This window comes from Mobula birostris, chromosome 32 (assembly GCF_030028105.1).
Source record: "Mobula birostris isolate sMobBir1 chromosome 32, sMobBir1.hap1, whole genome shotgun sequence".
Classification (NCBI taxonomy): domain Eukaryota; kingdom Metazoa; phylum Chordata; class Chondrichthyes; order Myliobatiformes; family Myliobatidae; genus Mobula; species Mobula birostris.
In genome coordinates, this window is record NC_092401.1 from 28187785 (window position 1) to 28207653 (window position 19869).

The 19869-nt window shown below is 45.3% G+C and overlaps 1 long non-coding RNA gene across 1 annotated transcript; it reads right to left on the reverse strand.

Annotated features, from left to right (window-relative positions):
* Positions 1-3757: 3757 nt before the first annotated feature.
* On the reverse strand, positions 3758-16018 carry LOC140191252 (uncharacterized). The gene is made up of 3 exons (XR_011883800.1): positions 15926-16018; positions 7683-7797; positions 3758-3797 (listed from the first exon to the last, which is right to left on the reverse strand). It is a non-coding gene; the product is annotated as an uncharacterized lncRNA (long non-coding RNA).
* Positions 16019-19869: the final 3851 nt, after the last annotated feature.

Here is a 19869-nt window from a genome sequence, read left to right on the forward strand (position 1 = left end):
TGACTATAACTTTGCCCTATCATCAGTCTCACCACACACTGCCTCTGTTTGTAAACCAACTACCCTATCCTCAGCACTATCATTCTGGTTCCCACCCACCTGCCAAGTTAGCATAATCCCTCCCGAACACTCCAGCAAACATTTGCACAAGAATATTAGTCCCTCACGGTTTCAGGTGTACCCTGTCCTTTTTGTACATGTTGAACCCTCCCCAATGATCCAGAAATCGGAACCCTTGCACCCTGCTCCAGTTCCTCAGCCATGCATTCACCTGCCAAATCATCCTATTCTTACCCTCTCTGCCACATGGCACAGGTAGCAATCCAGAGAATCCTATTCTTACCCTCTCTGCCACGTGGCACAGTAGCAATCCAGAGAATCCTATTCTTACCCTCTCTGCCACGTGGCACAGGTAGCAATCCAGAGATTACTGCACTGGAGGTCCTGATTTTCAGCTTTCTACCTAGCCCCCTAGAATCTCTCTTCAGAACCTCCTTACCTTTCCTATCTATGTCATTGATGCCAATATGTACCATCTCCCTTTATGGCTGCTCATCCTCCCCTTATAGAATGTCATGGACACGATACGAGACATCCTTGACCCTGGCACATGGGAGGCACCACACCATCCGTGTGTCTCTATCGTGCTTACGGATCTCGTCTCTATGCCTCTGACTGTGGAATTTCCCAGCACCACTGCAGTCGTCTTCACCTCTCTTCTCTTCCGAGCCACAGCACCAGAGTCAGTGCTAGAGACCTGGTCCTGCGACTCTCCCTGGAAGCTTGCACCCCGCCCACTCCTCCTCAAAAGTATCCGAAGTGAGTGGAACCGTCACAGGGGTATTCTGCACTGGCTCCCAATTTCCCTTCCTTCTGACAGTTATCCAATCACCTGCCTCCTGCAGCCTAGGGGCGAGTATCTCTCTGTAGCTCCTAGCACTTATTCGGTCTACCACATGAGCGGATAGTTATTGATCTGCAGCTCCAGTTCCGTAACGTGTTCTCTGAAGAGCTGCACCTCAGTGCACATGCTGCGGAAGTGGTTGTCCAGGAGGCTGGAGTTCTCCAGAATTCATACATCACACACACAGAGCAAAATACCGCCCTGGAGTCACTCTCTCTTCACCGACTGTGTCCTGGAGTCACTCTCTCTTCACTGACTGTATCCTGGAGTCATTCTCTCTTCACTGACTGTGTCCTGGAGTCATTCTGTCTTCACTGACTGTGTCCTGGAGTCATTCTGTCTTCACCGACTGTGTCCTGGAGTCACTCTCTCTTCACCGACTGTGTCCTGGAGTCACTCTCTCTTCACTGACTGTGCCCTGAAGTCATTCTCTCTTCATTGACTGTGCCCTGGGACCATTCTCACTGAACTGACTGTGCACTGGAGCCATTCTCTCTGCACTAACTGTACCCTGGGGCCATACTAGCCACAGTATGTGCTCGGACCATTCCCACCACACTAACTGTGCCCTGGGGCCATTCTCACTGAACTGACTATGCCCTGGGGCCATTCCTAGTGAATTATCTGTGCCATGGAGCCATTCTCACTGAACTGACTGTACCCTGGGATTATTCTCCCTGGAATGACTGTGCCCTTGGGCCATCTTCTCTGCACTAACTGTGCCTTGGTCAATCTCTCCCGCACTGACTGTGGCCTGGATCCATTCTCACTGAACTGACTGTGGCCCAACAGATGAGGAATGAAGAATAAGAAAGAAGAAGAAACCTACCAGATACTTACCTTGACCAAGCCTGATGAGGAAAAGCCACTCCAACACTGGCCCACTCACACAATGGCTGCGCCACTTGCATCTGCCTTAATTTTACTCTCCCTTTCTAATAAATCCTGTCCACTGATTGGGCGCTGTCCAACTCTGAAAAACTGTTAACTTTGTTTTAATAGCCTAAGCGCTTTCCAGAAGGGAGCTTTTTGAAAAGGCAGTCTACAGGACAGGTGGGGACTGTCCGCAATGATTTTTTCCAGCCATGTCTTTGCCCTGGACACATACAAGCCCTGCAGTGATGTAGACTGCAGCCGGTGAATTTTCTGCTGTCCTGACAGTTCACTGTAGTTTTTGTACGTCGTGAGAAGATGCTGCACCAAACCAGACAGTAATGGCTGATGTGAGGATGCTGTTGATGATGACAGTGTCGAAATGTTCTGGGGACGATGGAATTTTATCGACAGTTACAAGAAGTACAGCCTCTGCCAAGCCACTTTGTTGATGAAGGGAAGATCGTTCTCCCACATGAAGTTAGAGTGGTGGAAATTCTGAGGATGTCAACGATACGGTGTGGAACTGACCATTCAGAGTGATTGCCGGCAGGAATTGGGTTCATGGCATTGCTCTGAGAGAGGGCAAAGTCTATATGGACTGAGTGGCCTTACTCAATATGATAAAGGAGGGAGCTGTCCATCAGCGGATGGTTCAAGGTCTCAGGCTGCAGTCTTGAACAGAGGACCTGAGTGTGTCAGAGGAATGGTAAATATTCAGCGACTAAATGAGCTGACCAAAGACCAGGGTGATGCGGTTCCCTGAAACAGGGAATCACCTCCACTGCAGTCCATCTGCTTCAATGGTATCCCTTGTCTCCTCCATCTGGCGTGTGTCAGTAGATCCAGTAAGGTATCAACATCCAATCCACCGCCTCCGTGACTTCCACTCAGTCCCTTGGCCAACTTTTACCCAAGAGACAGGCCCTTTAGCCTGGGTCGTCCACGCAGACCAAGATGTCCATTCCGTGACTTCCACTCAGTCCCCTGGCCAACTTTTACCCAAGAAACAGGCCCTTTAGCCCGGGTCGTCCACGCAGACCAAGATGTCCATTAAGTTTTTCCAATTCGCCTGATGTAATTTTCCTGCCAATGTGAGGTCACATGATGACATGTTCACCACAGGTATAAAAGGAAAGACCCCTGGTGACGCAGTTAGCTTTCCAGTTAGAACATCAGTGAGATACTCCGCTCCGCTGTGTATTTGCATTATGACGCAGTTTTGATTTTAAACGGAGTTTTATGTTCTAATGTAAGGTACAGGAGCCTGAGCTGGCGGGTTGACCAATCACTGCCTGGTTTGTTAACGTATCTTTTCAGTAACATTGGAGAGTGAAGATGGGACCCTGAAGGAGACATTTGACAGGTTTGGAAAGGATCGACCATTATTGAATTCGTTCAAGAAAGCGTGATCTGCATGAGATAGCCTCTGCTAAAAAGGAAGCAGAAAAGGCTGTGCAGGATCTATTCTACGGAGGAAGGTCAGTGCCTTTAAAATCGTTCTATTTCCGTCGTCATGAATCCTGTGGACAAGGCAGGATCCGACTGGGAGTGGCAGTGACGTTGTGTTTTCGAGGAATTCGTTACTTCCTGAAAGTCTCTCCTAATTGACTGTATAAATCTCTTGGACTTTAAAATTTACCATTCGAAGAACTGTGTTTGAATTTATTGCTTTAAGAACTGGTTTCGCATTTATCGCTTTAAGAAATAGAACTGAGTAGCGGTTTAACGAATGGCCACATAGCCGTTTACTTCCTGTTAGGGTTTTCTTCTTTTTTCATTGTTTATCAGGGTTTAATAAATGTTTGTTTGTTTATAAATCCTGACTCGATACATTCATTGTCGCTGATCACGTGACAATATAGCTTTCCAAAACATTTTGTACCTGTCTCAACCATTTCCTCTGGAAGCTCGTTCCAGATACTGGCCATCCTTTGGGTGAAGAAGTTGCCTCTCAGGCCCCTATTAAATTTCTTCCTTCTCATTTTAAACCTAGGCCCTCTAGTTTACATTCACTTCCCTGAAAAACAAAAGCAGATCACTTAGCAGCTCTAAAAAACTCTACTTAGACCGCATTTAGATTTCTGGTCACCTCATTATTGGAAGGATGTGGAAGCTTTAGAGTGAGTGCAGAGGAGATTTACCAGGATTATGCCTGAATTAGATACCATCAAGGAGAAAGTCCAGGCGCCTGAAGAAACACACTCAACATTTCAGAAATAGTTTCTTCCCTGCTGCCATCAGATTTCTGAAAGGACACCGAACCAATAAGCACCATCTTGCTATTTTCCCCTCTTTTTGCGCTAATTGTCATTCTACAGTTTTAATTATTATGTACCGCTGCTGCAAAACAACAAATTTCATGGCATATGCCAGTAGCATTAAACATGATTCTGATTATGATTCTTTTCTCTTTGGAGGGAAGGAGGATGAGAAGTGACTTGATAGAGGTGTGCAAGATGATAAGAGACATAGATTAAGTGCACAGCCAGTGTCTTTTTCCCAGGGTGGAAATGGTGAATACGAGGATGCATAATTTTCAGGAGATTGGAGGAAAGGATAGGGGGACAGTCAGAGGCATGTTTTTTACAGCTAGTGTCGGGTGAGTGGAATGCACTATCAGGATGGTGGCAGTGGCAGGATACATTAAGGACGTTTAAGAAACCCTTAGATAGGTGCATGGATGGTAGAAAAATCAGGGCTATTTTTTAGCGATACATCATGGTAACAGGCCCTTCATGCCCAATGAGCCCACACCGCCAGATTACAGGCAACTAATTAACCTACTAAGCCACACATCTTTGATAGGTGCAAGGAAACTGGAGCACCCAGAGGAAAGTCATGTAGTCTCAGGGAAAGTGTACAAACTCTTTACAGACAGCGGTAGGGATGGAACCAGGGTCAGGTAAAACATTTTGCTAGCCGCTGCACTACTGTGCTGCTAGTATGTAAGAGCCATTGGTCAAAGAGCAGGAGTTCATCCTACTGTGGTTACGTAGGAGGGAATTGTTGGAGTGATATTAGAGTAGTTTAAAAGAAGCTGGTGGGCATCTCATTGGATTCTCATCTCACCCCCTCAGAGACAAGTAACTTACTGCAGATCTCACGAAGAAGACATGCCAGTGGCCATATTTGTTAGGAGGTTATGGAAATTTGGTTTGTCACTGAAGAATCTTACAGATTTCTATAGACGTACAGTGGCTTTCATCACCGTCTGGCATGGAGACTCCAACGCACAGAATACAGAAAAAGCTGCAGAGAGCCAAAGACACGAACACTTGTGTCACGGGCACAAAACCCAGGACATCTTCAAAAGGTGATGACTCAAGAAGGCAGGATGCATCAGTAAAGATCCTCACCATCAAGGACATGTCCACTTCTCAGTATTACCATCAGAATCAGAGAGGAGGTACAGGAGTCTGAGGATAAACACTCAATGTTCTAGGACAGCTTCTTCTCCTCTATCAGCTCTCTGAATGAATCCATGTGAATTACATCATTATTCCTTTTTTGCAGTACCTATTTATTTATTCTGTAGTTTATAGGAATGTTATGTCCTTGTATTGTACTGTTGCCACATAACAACAAAAGTTGCCTCGGACGAGTCAGTGATAATGAACTGGCTGCACCTACCACTTGCTACCACCAGGAAGAATGCCTGGTGCTCCACCTAGTGGTAGCCTTACACAATTGCAGATATCAGACAAGAAGGACTAAATTGAGTTTATTGTCATTTAATATGTACAGGTACATTGAAAAACTTACCTGCTGCAGCGTCACGGGCACATAGCATCATACAAGCAGCATTCGTAACAAGAACAAAACATCAATTCAAATAAATTATACACAATTTTTACAGGAATAAAGAATTAGAATAAAAAGTATGATGCAGGATCTCGGCCCAAAACGTCAACTGTTTATTCCTCTCAATAGATGCTACCTGACCTGCTAAGTTCCTCCAGCATTTTGTGTTTGTTCCTCTGAACAAAATAAAATCCATTTTAGTGCAAAGTGGTCATAGTGTTGCTAAACTGTAGTGATTAGGATTGTGCTGGTTGGTTAAAGAACCAAATAGTTGAGAGGAAGTTGCAGTTCCTGAACTTGATGGTGTGGGACTTCAGGCTTCTGTACCTCCTGTCCAATGATAGCTGTTAGAAGATGGCATTACCCGAGATGGTGGGGATCTTTGATAATTGATGTTGCCTTCTTGAGTCAGTACCTTCAGTATCGGGCAGAGTCCACTAGTTTTTCTAGCTTCTTAAGTTCCTGTGCATTTGAATTGCTGTATCAGACCATGATGCACAGTACACTCCAAGATGAGGACGAGCATAAACTTAAATTAATGTTAATTATATTTACTCTACCATAGACCATAAGACAAAGGAGTAGAAGTCGGCCATTTGGCCCATTGAATCTGCTCCGCCATTTTATCATGAGCTGATCTATTCTCCCATTTAGTCCCACTCCCCCGCCTTCTCACCATAACCTTTGATGCCCTGGTTACTCAGATACCTATCAATCTCTGCCTTAAATACACCCAATGACTTGGCCTCCACTGCTGCCCATGGCAACAAATTCCATAGATTCACCACCCTCTGACTAAAAAAATTTCTTCACATCTCTGTTCTGAATGGGCACCCTTCAGTCCTTAAGTCATGCTGTCTCGTACTAGACTCCTCCATCATGGGAAACAACTTTGCCACATCCACTCTGTCCATGCCTTTCAACATTCGAAATGTTTCTATGAGGTCTCCCCTCATTCTTCTAAACTCCAAGGAATACAATCCAAGAGCAGACAAACGTTCCTCATATATTAACCCTCTCATTCCCGGAATCATTCTAGTGAATCTTCTCTGTACCCTCTCCAACGTCAGCACATCCTTTCTTAAATAAGGAGACCAAAACTGCCCACAGTACTCCAAGTGAGGTCTCACCAGTGCCTTATAGAGCCTCAACATCACATCCCTGCTCCTATACTCTATTCCTCAAGAAATGAATGCCAACATTGCATTCGCCTTACACATGCATTATATAAACAACAAAGTAAATATTACAACATGGCTGCAAGACTGTATTCACTGGAGTTTAGAAGAATGGGGTGGGTGTGAGTGTCTCATTGAGATCTAATGGATATTGAAAGTCCTAGATAGAATGGTTGGAGAGAGGTGTTTCCAATGGTAGGAGAGTCTAGGATAAGTGGGCACAGTCTGAAAACAGAAGGACATCCCTTTGGAACAGAGATGAAGAGGAATTTCCTTAGCTAGAGGCTGGTGAATCTGTAGACTTCATTGCCACAGATGGGTGTGGAGGCCTAGTCATTGGGTATATTTAAAGTGGTTCTTGATTAATAAGGACATCAAAGGTTATGGGGAGAAGGCACAAGAATGGGGTTGAGAGAAGTAACAAATCAGCCATGATCAGAATCGATTCGGTGGGCCGAAGGGTTCATTTTTGGTCCTATGTCTTATGGGCTTATGCCTCCATAGATTCTGTCTACACATCTCACTGCCCAGTAAAGCAGTCAGCATAATCCAAGACCCACTTACCCCAGACAGCCTCTTTTCTTCCCCATCCCATTGGACAGAAGATTTATAAGTCTGAAAGTACGTACAACCAGGCTTAAGCACAGCCTCTGTCCCCTCTGTTATCAGACTCCTGAATGGACCTATTGTATGATAAGATCGACTCTTAACTTCACAAAGTACTGTATCCTGTTATGAATTTGTACTCTATTGATTACCTACACTACACTTTCCCTTTAGCTGTTACTCTTTATTCTGCATTGTTGTTGTTTTAACTTGCTTTAGCTCAATGCACAGTTTAATGGTTTGATCTGTATTCAAGACGAGATTATCACAGTATCTTGCTACATATGAAAATAATAAGCCATTTCCAATTCCAATACCATTTGCCAATAGATTCACTCTGGCCGCTGTCAGAGTTGAGGGGATAAGTTTTACATCCGCAGTCCCTGAAGAGGAGGTCACTCGATCCTCTGCTTCTGAATCCAATCCATGGTGCTGTCAGAGAAGGAACCAAAGAGCAAGGTCAGTACAGAAAGGGTTAATCATGCAGAGAAATTCTTTCCTCTGCTGTGCTTTGCTCGAGCTCAGGAGGGAGGGGTCAGGGCTCAAGATTAATCTTGGACCCCACCCCCTCCATAAACTGGCGTGATGGCCAGTTTACGGTGGGGGTGGATGGCGTGGCATTCCAGGGGATGCTCCGTCCATCTCTGGTGGCTGCACACCTGGTGGGGGTTGGCGCTGGAGCATCCTGTTTGGGAGGACATGCGCAGGCTGAGAGCGTTGCATGCTCCGTCCAGACCAATGAACAGGAACCATCTCAGGAAGCAGCTGCGCAGAATATCTGTGGCGTCCCTCCAGGTGCATCCTGGGACTTGCCACTCTGAGAATTGATACAACGGAATTTTATTGGAACAATCAGTGACAAACAACGGCAAATCCTCTCCTGGTGTTCACAGTGCTTGGCTGTCCTTCTATCAGTCTTTTCCATACCGATTGCCTCTCCCTTTCAGTTGCTCCTGTCACTTTTTTAACACTTTCAGGTCTGAATCAGCCCTGTCAGAGTGATGTTTAAAAAATGCAACACACACAAAATGCTGTGGATCAGGCAGGATCTATGGAGGGAAACAAACTGTTGATGTTTCAGGCCGAGACCCTTCATTAGACTCCAGTTGAAGTTCAAGTTTATTGTCATTCAACCATATACGTATGTACAGCTAAATGAAATATCGTTTCTCTGGAGCCAAAGTATGAAGCACAGTACAAATAGTCACACACAGCACATTCCGTATAATTACGATCCAGCACATACAGTCACAAAATAATATTAGCACAAGTCCCTGAGTGGCCTGGCCTGCTGATTAACGAGTTGATACAAAGTGCGAGGTGTGTGTTTATGTAAGACGGTATAACGTTACCGGCACTGTTACAATAAAACAAACAGTCATGTAAATATGTGGAACAACAGTAGTATAAGTATGAGGCTCACAGGCAGACTCACAGAACATAGAAAATTACAGAATCACAAGAGATTCTGCATTGACAACTGTTTATTCCCCTGCATTGACGCTGACCTGTTGAGTTGCTCCACCATTTTGTAGATTTCCAGTATCTGCAGAATCTCTTGTTTTATGATTTTTAAATGTATTTTTTGGGATCTGCATTTGTTAAGGTTCATTGATTAAATTAGCTTTATTTCTCACATGTATGTACGCTTAATCATCAAAATTTGCTGTGAAATGCGTTGATTGTGTCAACAAAGAACACAGTCCTGGGGGCAGCCCACTAGTGTTGTCACGCTTCTGGCACCCAACTTGGCACACTCACAACTCGCCAACTCTAACCCTGATGTCTTTGGAACGCGGGAGGAAACCCGGCAGTCACGGGGAGAACGTGTAGATTCATGACCTACAACAGCAGGAATCGAATCCTGTTTGCTTGCGCTGTAAATCATCATGCCATGGTGCTGCATTGTCAGTTTTCACTGGACGTTGTCAGTGTTGACTTGTCTGTCTTAAAAACAGCCACCTTCTACAAAAAAATCAAACCAAAATGTCACAAAAACATTGACTCGAATTGTCATGATTTTTAAAATAACAGGAATTTTGCCATATCTGGAATCAAGTTGAGGTCATGAGAAAATGATCAGACAGAACGAGAACTACAAGGATTGAGTAACAGGATGCATTATGCAGTGAGAAACTATTCTTTGGGCAGAAGACCATTACCAGTTTCTGGACTCCTTTAAGAATCTTCGAAGGTTATCAGTATTTTAAAAAAATCAGACTTACCAAGTGACATTCGTGAGGGCTTTTGGGCAGAGGGAGAGGAGGAGAGAGTGAGGAGTGAATATGCACAGAATGTATTAGATAGTACATCATACAGAGCTGATCTAATACGTATCCACTCTGTGTCATTATGTATTTCCCGAGTTTGATGCCACCCAGTGCACATGTACACCCTGCCTGAATGCCCTGCCGACTCCCACCCCCACCCCAGCCATCCCACTCCCCAACTCAGGGCACTCTCATCCGGCACCACTCACTTTTCATCTTTTACTACTGCTGTTTCCCATACTTATACGACTGCTTGTTTTATTATAACAGTGCCAGTAACATTATACCGTCTTACATAAACATGCGCCTCGCACTTTATGTCAACTCGTTAATCATCAGGCCTTGCCACTCAGGGACTTGTGCTAATATTGTTTTGTGACTGTTTGGACTGCATCATAACTATATGTGCTGTGTTTTTCACTTTGGCCCCAGAGGAATGGTGCTTTCTTTAGCTGTACACAATTAAACAAAGTTTGTGTTTCAAGTGACCGTGAGATATTACCCGTAAAGATAAAGGTATCCAAAAGCGATGATTAATCTTTAAAGATAATAACCACACAGTCAACTACAAGGAAAGCACAATAATAATATTCAATAGAAACAGAAACGTAGAACATTACAGCGCAATACAGGCCCTTCAGCCCACAATGTTGTGCCATCCTTTTAACCTACTCTGAGAACAATCTAACCCTTCCCTCCCACACAGCCCTCCATTCTTCTTTCATCCATGTGCCCATCTAAGAGTTTCTTAATGCCTCTAACGCCACTCCTGGCAGTGCCTTCCATGTACCAACCACTCTCTGTGTGAGGCGTTTAACCTCTGATATAACCCTATACTAAAACTATGCCCCCTTGTATTTGCCATTTTCACTCTGGGAAAACTTCTCCGGCTGTCCACTCAGTCTTATCATCTTGTTCACCCCTACCAAGTCACCTCTTATCCTCTTTCGGTCCAGGGAGAAAGGCCCTAGCTTGCCCAACCTATCTTCATGAGACTTGCCCTCCAGTCCAGGCAGAATCCTGGTCGAGCTCTGCACACTGTCCAAAGCTTCCAAATCCTTTCTATAATAAGGCGACTAGAACTGAACACAAGTCTGGGCTAACTGGAATTTTATAGAGCTGCAACATTAGCTCCTGAGCTCAATCCCCCAGCTAATGATGGCCAACATACCATATGCCTTCTTAACAACCCCATTAACTGGCATGGCAACCTTGAGGATCGATGGATGCGGACCCCAAGATTCCTTAAACCGACTGATTCATCTTCCTGGTAATAGCCTGCAGGGGCACTGAAGCAGTTAATTGTATTTTCTAAACACCAGTGACTCAGACAAACAATTGTTGCAATACTTGTTCCAAAGATCTTATCGTAAAACATTGTTTCTGCGCCAACAGGAAGACGCTGTTTTCTTGAAGATATTATAAATGTCGAGCACTCAAGTTATCCTTTAGAAAATGCCAGTGCAGTAAAACCACCCAGTCCTTGGGGAACACTTTTCAGCTTTCCTTGAGGTCTTGTTTTCCACCACTTACTCATAAAATCTCATTGTGAGGTAGTCATAGAGATGGAGATAAACAAGAGGGGCAGTATCTCTGGACCACTGGTTCCAGGGAATGGTTCGAGGGGGTCAGGATCTCCACCATCACGGCCTTCTTCGAAAGGTGATGCCTCAGAAAGACGACATCCATCTTTAAGGACCCTCACCTTGCAGAACATGCCCTCTTCTCATTATTACCATCAGGGCGGAGGTACAGGAGCCTGAAGACGAGCCCTCTTCTTCCCCAACGCCATCGGGTTGCAGACTACCTCACCATCTTTTTGCTCTCTTTTTACTTACTTAAATTTTACTTACTTAAATATATTTATATTTGTTATTGCAATTTATAGTTTTTAAAAAAATATTATATATTGCAAGGTACTGCTGCAGCAAAACAACAAATTTCATGACGTACCTGATGCACTATCAATTACTCCAAAAGACTGGAAGTAGAGTAATTACTGAAAGGTTTTTATTAACAGTAAATGGACCAACGTCCATGCTGAGTATCTGTCCTGGACTGAGGAGGAGGAGCAATGGCACAATCACCTTTATTCAGGGGTCTGTGGAAGGAGCCACAGGAGCAGTCAGCAGAGGGGCGTGTCCAGACAGGTAACCCAGTTACAACCTATATACATGGCTTACCACAGTACCCCAGTGATATTAAACCTGATTCTGATTCTGATCATAGATGACTGCAGTATGAGAAAGTTCAAGAACAAACCAGCTGCCCCATTCCACCTCTCCCCGTCTCCCGATAGATGCAGGAGCAACTCAGGAGGAACTGCCGCATCTAAGGAAGGAAATGGACAGTCAACACTTCAGGAGTTCCATAACTTCGAGTTTCGCAGTGCCTTCCAGAAAGATCATGCCATGCATAATTATGTTGTGACAGTAAAAAGAAAGCAGAATGCAAAATATATTGTTGCATTTATAGAGAGTGAACTGTGCTGGTAGACAAATGAAGTACAAGCGATTCTGAAGACGCTGGAAGTCTTGAGCAACACGCACACAGAGGTGTAGAAACTCAGCAGGTCAAGAAGCATCGATGGAGGGGAATAAATAGTCAATATTTTGGGCTGAGGTCTAGATTGGCCTTTGCTGCATGAAAGTGGATCACCAAAGTTGGAGGAAACCTTGCTACAACAGCGTGGGCCTTTTTTTAGCATCATTTCAAGAGGAGTAGAACATGCAGGCACCAATGTAATGCTGAAGCTTTATAAGGCATTGGTCAGCCTGCATTGCAAGCAATTTAGGGCTTAACATCTAAGTAAGGTTGCACTGGACTTGGAGAGGGCCAGAGGAGGTTGACTAGATTTGATGGCTTTGGGCTTGTATTTGCTGGAGTTTAAAAGGAAGGTGGACCTCATGGAAACCCACTGATATTGAAAACCCTCAACAGAGTTGCCATGAAGAAGATGTTTCCAATGATGGGAGAGGACTAGTGGGCACAGCCTCAGACTAGAAATACATCCCATTAGAACTGAGATGAGGAGGAATTTCTTTAGACAGATTGAAGTGAATCTGTTGCATTCATTGCCAAGTTATTTGGTATATTTAAGGTGGATATTTAGAGGTTCTCGGAAGGGCGCCAAATGTTATGGGGAGAAGGCAGGAGAATGATGTTGAGAGGGAAAATAAATCAGCCATGATTGAATGGTGGGGAAGGCTCAATGGGCCAGGTGGCCTAATTTTGCTCCTGTGTATGACTCTATAGATTAATTTGTCAGATGAGGGTGTTGAAAGTCAGAGTAATGCCCAGTTTTTCTGTGCCAACCATAATGCCCAACTGGCCATTTGCCTGCATGAAGCTGTGAGATATTAAATAAATTTGGAGCAGAGCAGAATGAGAGGTGACTTAATAGAAGTGTATAAAATTATAAGAGACATAGACTGAGTTGACAGCCAATACCTTTCTCTCAGTGCAGCAGCGGCCAACACCAGAGGAAATCCTTTTAAGGTGAGCAGAGGAAAATACGGGGGGAGTTCAGAGACAGGTTTTTTACACAGGAAAGTAGTGTGTACCCGGAATGCACTGTTGAGGTTGGTGGGGGATGTCGATACATTAGGGACATTTTAGAAACTCTTAGCTAAGTATAGGAGGATTACGTAGGAGGATAGTGTCTGATTGATCAGAATAGGTTAAAAGGTTATGTTAGAAAAACATCATGAGCTGAGGGGCCTGTACTGAGCTGCACTGTTCTATGCTAAGTTCAGACTATGCTCACAAGAGTTTGGAAAGGTGACAGGGCAGCTTGTAGTTTAACACCTCATTCAACAATAACAGCCCCTCCTATGACACAGCTCCCCTCTGAAGTAAAACGGAAGCCCAGATTGGCTTGGTCAGCCCCCAGTGACAAAATTCCAATCAAAATCCTTTGTATCTGGAGCAAAGCACAATCAGTGGGGTGAGCAGCAGTGACAGGAAAGGAATTGCCAATGTTTTGGGTTGAGACCCTGGAGAAGCGACACAGCTGGAGTGAGTAGGGGAGCAGGAGCGGTGAGAAAGTGGTTTACTGAGTGGTTCCTGTCTCTCCTTTCTCCCTTTCCTCCATCTTCCATTTTCACTCTCAGTCCTGGTAGAAGGTTATGACCTGAAACATCCACACTCCACAGATGCTGACAGATGCGCTGAGTTCCTCCAGCGGTTTGTGTGTTGCTCCCGATTCCAGCATCAGCAACCCCTTGTGCCTCCTTTGCATTCAAGTTCAAGATCGGCTTCTGTTAACTCTGGACGCCCTTGTTCTCATCAATGTGAGGAGGTGTCAGCCATCCAGTGAGTCTGGACATGTTAGTCCTGTGTTTGTGGTAAAACCTCGCCAGTCAATTCCAGTATTTGCGAGAGGAAGCAATGAGAAAATAATGCTCCTTTGCTTTGTGTGAAGTGTGTGAATCAGCTGACTAATATCTTCCTGAACATGGTCCTCAGGACCACATTGACCACCGGACATGCAGCCTTTCCTGCTATTATTATTTTAATTTTTTTATTATACGGGGAATAGAATCTTTGCGTGCAGCATCTGCGCTCAGCCATCAAAAATGCTGCTGTCTTTGTGATGCCTTCTAGGAGTACACAAAGCATTGAATTCCTGACTCCACGTTAACCCCTTCCAGACCCCCTGGACAGCACTGAGCTTCAGGTCAAGTGATAGGCATAGCTTCATAGAATTCCCTAAAGTTGTTATAGCCAGGAGAGGTAGTGGAGATCAGCTCCCACTACCTATTAAAAGCTATCAATAGTGTGTGTCTCAAATAGCCTGTGACAATCAAGTCCAGCTCCTGCCCTTCATGTGTGGCTTAGCTACTAAACTGTTTCTATTGACAGAAGAAGAAACAAACGTGGTTTACTGATGTCTTAAAACCAGTTACCTGGGGCAGAGGGGACTCATCAGCCATGGTTGGCAGCTCATCTAGGAGAAGGAGAATTGATCTCAGACCTCTGCTGCCTTGGGGCCATACCCGCTCATGGGGAGGGCTTTGGGAGTAAATCCCGCGAAGACATCCAGAGTTGGAGTCCCATAGGCAGTCCTACATTGAGTTCAACGCTGACCAGCAACTCCTGTGACATTGCTGCTGCCAAACCGTATTGTTCTCTGCCATTGTCTTGGATTCATCAGCTGGTGGACAAGAGGAGCATGCTGCATGGCCAGTAGTTTGCTCTCCATATCCTGCTGCCCTGGCTTGTGTACCAGTTTGCTTGTCATGTAGACAGCTAAGAGGCAATATCCAGGGTTGACCCTGACCATTGAAGGGCCTCATAGAGTCATAGAGCACTTCAGCACAGAAATAGGCTCTTTGGCTCATCTGAACTGTTATTCTGCCTAGTCCTGTCAACCTGCACCTGGATCATAGCCCTCCATGCCCCTTCCAACCAAGTATTTAACCAAACTTTTCTTATATGCTGAAATTGAACCTCCATCCACCACTTCCACGAGCAACTCGTTCCACACGCTCACCACCCTCTGAGTGAAGAGGTTCCCCCTCATGTGCCCCTTAAGTATTTCACCTTTCACCCTTATCCTATGACCGTCTAGTTCCAGTCTCACCCAACCTCAGTGGAAAAAACCTGGTTGCATTTACTCCTCATAATTTTGCCTGTCTCAATCAAATCTCCCCTCGTTTTCCTACACTCCAGGGAATAAAATCTGAACCTGTTCAACCTTTCCTTTTAACTCAGGTCCTCAAGTCCTGGCAACCTCCTTGCAAATTTTCTCTGCACTCTTTCAAGCTTATTGATATCTTTCCTATAGGTAGACTGCACGCAATATTCCAAATTTGGCCACTTCAGTGTCTTGCATAATTTCAACGTAACATCCCAATTCCTGTATCCAGCACTTTGATTTATGAAGGCCAATGTGCCAAAAGTTCTCTTTACAACTTTATTTACCTTTGATAGTGGTAGCATGTCCAAGGCTGCTAGTTTCTGTAGTAAAAGTCTCAGTAAGGACGGTAGTGACTATGGGATCCTTGCCTTGTGTTGAAGTTGCAGCTTGAGAAAAGGGCATTTGGCCCACGCATTATGCAATGTTTACCAGGCTCCTCTCACCAAATATTGGTCCATCACGCAAACCATTCCCCCTCACCACCCCCCCATGGACTCTATTTACATTTCCCACTGCCTCGGGCAAGCAGCCATCATTAATCAAAAACCCACCCCACACAGGGCTTTCCCTCTTCTCCCCACCACCCCATTGGGCAGAAGATACAGAAACTTGAGGACGTGCACCTCCTGGCTTAAAGACAGCTTCTAACCTGATGTTATAAGACTCTTGAATGGAGCTCCCGTTCCAAAATATTGAACTCTTGATCCCTCCGCCTGCCTCGTCTCCGCCTGGTTCTTGCACCTCATCGGCCTACCTCTGATGAAATGACTCCAGTGGGCTGCACCTCAAGTAACGGGCAGTCAGAGAACAGGAAGGAGATAGAGACATTACTGACATGTTGCCATGACAACCTTTCCCTCAATGTCTGCCAAACAAAAGTGCTGATCATTGACTTCAGGAAGGGGGCAGTTCACATGCTCCTGTCTACATCAATGCTGTTTATGCTGAGAGTTTAGAGCGTCAAGTTCCGAGGTATGAATACTGTATCACCAACAGCCTGCCCTGGTCCAACCAAGTTGATTTTGTGGCCTAGAACGCTCAGCAGTGCCTCTACTTCTTCAGGGGGCTAAAGAAATTCAGCACTCTTAGCAATTTTTATAAATACACCGTAGAAATCATTCTGTCTGAATGCACAACAGCTTGGTATTGTTAATTCCCGGGATAGCGGGACTGTCATATGTTGAAAGATTGGAGCGACTGGGGTTGTATACACTGGAATTTAGAAGGATGAGAGGGGATCTGATTGAATCATATAAGGCTATTAAGGGATTGGACACGCTAGAGGCAGGAAACATATTCCGGATGTTGGGGGAGTCCAGAACCAGAGGCCATAGTTTAAGAATAAGGGGTAGACAATTTAGAACGGAGTTGAGGAAAAACTTCTTCACACAGAGGGTTGTGGATCTGTGGAATGCTCTGCCTCAGAAGGCAGTGGAGGCCGATTCTCTGGATTCTTTCAAGAAAGAGTTAGATAGAGCTCTTAAAGATAGCGGAGTCAAGGGATATGGGGAGAAGTCAGGAAAAGGGTACTGATTGTGGATGATCAGCCATGATCACAGTGAATGGTGGAGCTGGCTCAAAGAGCTGAATGGCCTACTCCTACACCTATTGTCTAATGTCTATTGTCTATTGGTATGGCAACTGCTCTGCGTGTAACAGCAGAAAAATGGCAGAGAATTGTGGTCACAGTTCAGAACATCACTAAAATGAACCTCCTATTTGTGGACTATGTTTACACTCCTCGCTGCCTTGGTAAAGCATCCAGCGTAATCAAAACCCCACCCATCCTGAACATTCCCTCTTCTGCTCGCTCCCATTGGTCAAAGATAAAAAAGCCTGAAAGCACATCCCAACAGGCTCAAGGACAGCTTCTATCCCACTGTTATTCAGACTCTTGAACAGAACTCATACAATAAGATGGAATCTTGGCCTCATAATCTACCTCATTATGATCGTTTACCTACACTCCAAGCTTTCAGTAGTTTTTACACTTTTCTCAGCATCGTTATTGTTTTACCCTACACTAGCTCGTTGCACTGTGCAATGACTTTGATTTGTATGAACAGTATGCAAGACAAGCTTTTCACTGTACCTTGGTACATGTGATAATGAGAAATCAATACCTGTACAGCAATTTCTCTGCAACACTACATTCTGCATTCCGTTTTACCTTTTCAACTATCTCAATGTATTTAGTTTTTCCTTCTTAGATTTGATAAAGGAATGTGGGTAACGGAAGCAGACAGAGAACTATCCACCCGTTGTGTTTGCCTATCCGTTCAATACCCAATCTATGACCTCACCACCAGTTTCCTGCGCTATCCCTGTGAGGCTTTAAATTGCTGGGCGCTGACGGATCAGGTGACCTGTCCCGACCCAGCACGTAGATGCAATCGTAAGGGAGGCACACCAGCATCTTTACTTCCTCAGGACGTTAAGGAGGCTCAGCTAGTCACTGAAAACTCGAGCAAATTGCTACAGATGTACTGTCAAAGTACCCGGAGCGACTGCATCACAGTCAAGTATGACAATTCAAATGAACAGGGACGCAAGAACCCGCAGAGAGTAGTGGAGTCTGTCCATCACGGGCATATCCCTCCCCACCATCGATAGTACCTGCGTGAGCCGCTGCCTCAGGAAAGGCAGCGTCATTCATTAAAGATCCTTCCTGTCTGCACCATGTCACCTTCTTGCAGCTACCACTGGGCAGAAGGTACAGAATCCAGAAGCCTCACACCACCAGGTTCAGGAACAGCCACTTCCCTTCAACTATTCAGCTCTTGACCAACAAGCACAAATCTAATTACTGCCACAATGCCGCAATACTGTGTCCATTTTGATCACTTTGCACTAAAACAAACATTTTAAGAAATCTAATTGTGCCCTTTCAAGTAGAAATGGTGTATAATTTACATCTAATTTATGTTTTCCTTATGAATGCTGCTTACCTGATGCTATGTATCTGTGAAGTTGCTGCAAGTAGGTTTTTCATTGCATACATACTTGTGCAGATGACAATGAACTTGACTTTGACTTCGACTATCAATTTACTTTATATTCAAGCTGTGATCACTCGAGTCAAGTACGATGCTCTCCTGAGGGGTCATTCCCTTCAGGGAGAATGCCTGTGCATGACTTTACTTAATGTTGGTAGACCAGTTTACAGGCAGCAACATATAGTCTTTGACAGCTCAGGGTCCAGTGGCATGCCGTGCAAGATGACCGTGGTCCCCTCACTGCTCCAGCTTTCCTCTGCCTTCACTGCCCTCATAATGTGGCATCTTCTTCGGCCAGCTCCACCGTTAAGGATTTTGTCGGATGGCTCTTTGTCTGGAACCTGCCCCTTGACCTGACCGTCATGGGTGACCCTACCAGGAGCCGAGCACCTAACAGCATCGCTCTTGGGAGCTCAGGAACTCAGAAGCCTCTCCACTATGATAAGGTGACGACCTTTGGAGATGTTGAATATACTCAGTGACTGAGCTTCACGAGTCTCTTATAAAAAGAATACAGTGGAGCGCAGTCTACTGACAGCAGAACTTGCCTTCACTATTCTGCAGTTAACTTCTGTATCAATAGTCACTGCTCGGGAGAGGGTGCTGCCAAGGTAAGAAAACTGGTCCACTGCCTGTAGTTTGTGTCCTTTGATTGTGATTTTCGATACTGTATACGGTGCATGAGGGGCAGGCTGGTGAATGACTTCAGTCTTTTTGATGTTGATGGTGAGTCCAAAGTTGTCACAAGCCGTGGAGAATTTGTCCATATTGACTTGCATCTCTGGCTCCGAGCCAGCACACAGGGCGTAGTCATCGGCAAAGAGGAAGTCTCTCAGAACAGTCTCCTTCACTTTGGTAATAGCTTGAAGTCTCCTCAGGTTGAAGAGCTTCCCATCCACTCTGTACCTGAGGCTGATTCCAGCATCACTGTCCTGGAAGGCATCATTCAGCGTGGCAGTAAATGCTGAACAGTGTGGGTGCGAGCACACAGCCCTGTTTGACGCCATTGGTGATTGGGAAAGCCTCAGAGGATTCTCCGCTGTCCAGCACTCTGGCCATCAGGCCACCATGGAACTGGCGTACCATCTGAATGAATCTGGCGGGGCAGCTGAACTTTGAGATGATCCTCCACAGGCCTTGTCAGCAGACAGTGTCGAAGGCTTTCGTGAGGTCAACGAAAGTTGTGTAGAGTTCGCGATTCTGCTCCTGGCACTTCTCCTGACGTTGGTGCAGCAAAAATCATGTCAATAGTCCCACGACCTTTGCAAAAGCCACACTGTGACTCTGGCAGCAGGCCCAGCTCCGGATGAGTGACCAGACAATTTAGCAGGACTCTTGCAAGGGTTTTTCCTGCGATGGAGAGCAGCGAGATTCCTCAGTGGTTGTCACAAACTTGCCGATTGCCCTTCTTCTTGTAGAGGTGTACAATGGATGCATCTTTAAGTTCCTGAGGAATGGATCCTTGCTTCCAGAAAGACTGGAACAACTCGGTGAGCTTCTCTGTAAGAACAAGACCACCGGCTTTGTAGATCTCTGCAGGTATGGTGTCTGCCCCTGGGGCTTTGCCACTGGATTGCGGGCTGACAGCTTTCGTGAC